This window comes from Pteropus vampyrus, unplaced genomic scaffold (assembly GCF_000151845.1).
Source record: "Pteropus vampyrus isolate Shadow unplaced genomic scaffold, Pvam_2.0 Scaffold237, whole genome shotgun sequence".
NCBI lineage: Eukaryota > Metazoa > Chordata > Mammalia > Chiroptera > Pteropodidae > Pteropus > Pteropus vampyrus.
Genome location: NW_011889018.1, coordinates 673768 through 678818, shown reverse-complemented (window position 1 = coordinate 678818; position 5051 = coordinate 673768). Strand labels below are relative to the sequence as shown.

At 52.6% G+C, this 5051-nt stretch overlaps 1 protein-coding gene and 1 pseudogene across 1 annotated transcript in view; one reads left to right on the top strand and one right to left on the bottom strand.

Annotated features, from left to right (window-relative positions):
- SLC35F3 (solute carrier family 35 member F3) overlaps nt 1–5051 on the bottom strand; it is a 72296-nt gene that overhangs the window by 52666 nt on the left and 14579 nt on the right. The gene's annotated exons all lie outside the window — the stretch shown is intronic.
- On the top strand, nt 1677–1795 carry LOC111728923 (annotated as a pseudogene).

Genomic DNA, 5051 nt, shown 5'->3' with positions numbered 1-5051 from the left:
GCGCCTGGGCGCCCCGCCCCGCCCCACGGCCGCGGCCAGCGCCCCGGGGATGCGGGGGCGGCTCCCGAAACGGCCTTAAGCAGGAGCGTTTCCGCTGGTTTTCTCATCCTCAGAATCTTGACCCCCTAGTGTGGCCCCGGGGCTGGCAGCATCAACACCCCACACCGCAGGTGTTGGAAATGCGCCATCTCAGGCCCCACCCAGAACTCCCGAACCGGAATCCGCATTTCACAGGCCACGTGTGCGCACGCCAGCCTGGGGTAGACACTTCTGCAGAACGCACGGAAGGGCAGAGTCCCACTGGAGCCTGTGCTAGGGGCTGGGGACTGCCACCTCAGGGGCCACACGCCTCGACCTCTAAAAGCTCCCAGGACATGGACAGAAGCCCCGCCTTGCCTGTCACTTAAAGGCAGAGATGCCTGGTTCTCATCTTATTTTGCTTGTATGGCCAACATCATCTTCTCCCTCATATCTATTTGCTCTGACTGTCCCTCCCCCATCCCCCCATGGCCTCCGCCAACCTGAAGCATTACTTAAAACCACACCGGGTTTAGTAGCACCGGGCAGCTGGGGCTGCGAAAGGCCTCGCCGGGCTGCAGCCGGAGGCCTTGTTCCCACAGACAAGTGAGAAGGTGGAAAAGGGTGTTATTTTCCACTGTCTGGTTTTCATTCATGGTTATGTGGTGTCAGTCAGCCGGAAATCTAAACAGAGCTGGGAGACGCCTTTTACATGGTCGGCCTGGCACTTAGCTGCAGACACGGCCCAGAGGCCACCTCCACGACAGGGTACAGGAGATGAAGACGCAATATCCTGGGGTCAAACGTACTCTACGTATTTTGTTTAAACTTAATACTTTAAGTAACTTTAACAGCCTTAAACCAAATTTTGCATATCATACTTCCTGAAACGTAATAATTCAATGAGGCGAAATCCTGATTCGAGATAGCCCATCACATAGGGGTCAGCTAACCTCATCATTAATCGCCAGCCCTGGCTGTATCTGCTTTAGCTACAGGCAATCGCGAGCCTTATGTGGCTAGTCAAGGAGAGATAATGTCCGTTACTGGTCCAAATCCTGCTTGACACCATCTACATTGTGCTTCATTACGTGCTTTATTAATGTTTAATCTCTCTCTTCCTGTTATTTTTCGTGTGCGTGTAGATCCAGCCCTTGGATAAGCAAATGCTAAACCGCCTTCTGGGCTTCCAACACGTCTGCTTCTGTCCTAGCCGCAGGGCAGGGGAGGCGGGGTAGGGCAGAAGCAGGCAGGCAGAGCCGCGTCCTCTTGCCTTCTGCCCTCCGCCCCAGCCATCCTGGCTTGCTCACAGAGTCCTCGCAGCTGAAGGCAAACCCAGTTTCAGACTGACGCACACGCATTTCAGTTTATCCACTGACCACCTGACATTTGGGGTCAGCCTCTGCGACCTTTCATTATGAGGTCATTTTCAGGTTTTGCTGAGGGTTAGGGAGATTTCTCAACTATCGGTGTCAAAAACTGGCAAAAACTCACACTGAAAAGATAATTATGGGGATGGAAAAAAGTCCACATAGAAATAAAATGCAGTTCTGCTTAAGAATGGAGTCTGGAGGAGGCTGAATAAATTCGGGCTCGCAACATGTTTTTTCCGCTTAGTTTTTCAGTATGGAAAATAAAGTTTTGAAACTGAAAGAACTGTCTACGGCCATGCCACCCTGAACAAGCCCGATCCCGTCTGATCTCGGAAGCTAAGCAGGGTCGGGCCTGGTTAGTACTTGGATGGGAGACCACCGAGGAAAACTAGGTGCTATAGGCGTAAAAAAAAAATAAATAAATAAGGGACTATAAGCTGACAAGGTCCTTGCAATCTGCGAGGTCAACCAAGGGTTGCCTTGCCTAAAAAAATGAAAGAATTAAGTGATAACTGATGCTACGTAGCTGTTAACAATAAAAGAGAAAATCATCAAATCACATAACATTGTCTTAAGAAGCTCCTAGGTTTGGATTAAAGAAATCATTCTCTAACTCTGTAAGCTCTCTGGATCATTTAACCAAGGGGCTGTTAATACACAAGCAAAATAGAGACAATCAAAACTAAAATCCATACTATTATTAAAAAAAAAAGAACAATATTTCCCATGATCAGAGAAGGTTGGAAAATGCAAGGCAGACCATAGACAGGTTCCTATCGGAATATTCAGGGCTAATGGATATTGTGAATTATCGCAGAGCAGCTATAGAATGGCTAATTTCTGTATTATTTAAATGTAGCACCTGCGGCAGGACTGGTGTCCCGTGGAACACACTTTGGGAAACACTGGAACAGATCCATAAAGAATCATACACACCCAAACCTAATTCATCGCAAACTTTCTATTTCCCTGTACTGAGCCTTTTCAAATAGTCATCACTTATCAATTTCAGTACCTCACTCATTCCTAATACTTCTGTTCACGTGGGTCTACCTCACCCAAACTAAAATCTTTGCAAATACTTTACAGAAGCACAGAATCGAAGAAATGAAAAGCAATGTATACTAATCTTAGTCCCCAGATAGTTCTGTTGACATTCTGCATTTTCTCGTCTTCTGTGTCTCTGCGCCTGCCCCCCCGCCCCCCACACAGCGAAATCAGATCGCTGTGTGTTCACCGAGCATTCATTTAACCTAGTGCCAAACAGCGAGGCCTTCAAGAGTCCCACGGGGCCACAGGCACTGCGACGCATCCTAGGAGCGTTTCGATCACCTAGGAAATCACCATGGGGCACGTGCCCTGTGCCAAGAGCTTGGGCGGTCAATAAATAAATATAAAATATGATTTCTGTTCTCTAGAAACTTACACTGTATCTGAGAGTCAGAAACGGGCCTGTGAAAGAACTTCAGAACAATCACGGGCGAAATGAGAGATTCTGACCGTAGCAGAAATTCCGAGGACAGCGCAACCAGAGCTGGCTGCGGCGATGAGTGGGAGAAGGGCCAAAGCTCGGCCTGGGCCTGGAAGGACGGATGAGCTGGGTAAAAGGAAGAGCAAGTTCGGGTCAGGGAGACACATGGTCTGCTCAGGGGCAGCGAGGAAGACGGTGCCATCTGAAGTGCACTGGCCCCTGGCCCCGCTGCGGCGGCCTGTCTCGCTCTGGTCTGACACGGAGCAGGTCAGACGTTCAGCCAGGTTGGCCGAAGGGACCGGAGCAAATGCAGATGTTAACCTTGCTTTATCGAGGAAGTGCACGCCCAATGTCCACAACCGGCAGGTAAAATTAAAGAATGCACGCAGAGCGACATAATAAATTTGGTTAGCAGAGCAATTTATCCTCGGCCGCCTGAAATGCCAGCAACGCACCCACGTCATGCACTGTTCGCACAGTCATTTGCGACAAACTGTCCAATTTGTGCTCAGATTTAGAGAGAAGGAATTATGACCTATTATGCTCGCCTGCAGGCCCCAGGCCGTCTGTTCAGACTCCTGGACTTTGGGTCAGAAAACACTCCCACTATGCACACATGGCCAGGGCCCCGGTCACGGCCCTGACGAGCACCGGAGGCGTGGACAGATTATTAACGCCGGACGCTGACCCTGTACAGGGGAGAAAAAGGGCCCAGGGACATCGAGGGACAAGTGACAGTTAGGAACCCAGTGCATGTGTCATGCTCTCTGCCAGGAGGTCTCACTATCTATTTTTCATCTGTCATCACTGTACTTGTTTCTCAGACCAGATGGCCGAGGCTCTGAGAGGTTCTCTCCCAAGGTCACAGGTGAGTGAGTGACACCACCAAGCATCCGTCTGACTCCAAAGGGGCAACGAGAATGGAGTGTCCTTATGGTCCCTGTTGAAAGTGACCAGGGCCATGGTGCCAAACAGCCCGGGCAGAACTGCCCACAGTAAGGAGGGACTTTGGGTTCCCGAGCGCAGGCTGGCTCTCAAATCTGGAAGAGCCCGAGCGTGTAGGGGAGTCTGGCTGGGACTGCCACCCGGAATGGGCATTGTCACGGACCGAATGGTTTTGTCTCCACTCCCACGTTCCTGTGTTGAAGTCCTGAGCCCTGAGGGTGGCTGTATTTGGAGATGGAGCCTCCACGGAAGTAACTAAAGTGAACTGAGTTCACAGGCTTGGTGGCCTTATAGGAAGAGACAGCAGAGAGCTCCCTTGCTCGCTCACATGGAGGAGAATCCCAACCAGAAACCAAATTTGCTGGCACTTGATCTTGGACTTCCAACCTCTAGGTCTGTGGGAAAATAAATGCCTGTTTAAGCCTCCCAGTGCGTGGTAGTTTGTCACAGTAGCTGAGCAACTGACCCACGGGTGTGACAGTGGAGAGTGTGCTGGCCTTGGGAAGGTGCGGGGCAGAGGCCAGAGCCGCCGCTGAGCAGCATGTGGTGGCAGCTGCGACGACGGGGAACTTATTCTGACAGCCTCTTGGGAGAAGGAGCAGCTGTCCTGGGTCCCAGGTGGAGGCGCTGGAGGCATCTCAGTTGCTGGCCTCCTGTGAGCTGCTTGAGCGTCGCCTGCAAAGTGGCTCCCGGAGGCAGCGTGAGTTGCTGGGACACGACGGGGCGGCTGCGGTGTTGTCTGTAAAAACCGAATTCATTTCCCTGCTGCGGAGGTGAGTGCAGGCTGCCGTTTTGGGGGCGGGGTGCGGACGGCTTCTCCACAGCCCCTGCCCCAGGTTGGGCTGACTCAGACCCGGCCGCTCCCCACCAGGACACTGCCTCTGTGCGGGCGGCTCCCCCATCTCCTCGGAGGTCCCCGGACAACGCCCCAAAGTCCAACCGCCACCCCCTCACGCGGCAGGTTTAAGACGACCAGAATGCCCCACGCATGCAAGTCCCGGGCCGTGCAGCCTCTCGGAGTCCCCCGCGTGCCAGACTAGCGCGTCCCCACCCCCCGCACACGGCAGGCGCTCGCCTTTCGGAGACGGGGTACTATACCCCCACACAGACAAGCACACCTACTGCTCTTTTCTGGGATTTTCGCTGTCTGATGGTCTCTTCTGCTTTTCGGGAGTTCAGGTCTGCTGGTGTGGACAGGGGGTGACAATTTCACAAGTGACGACTGTGCCGGGCCGGTCCCTCGG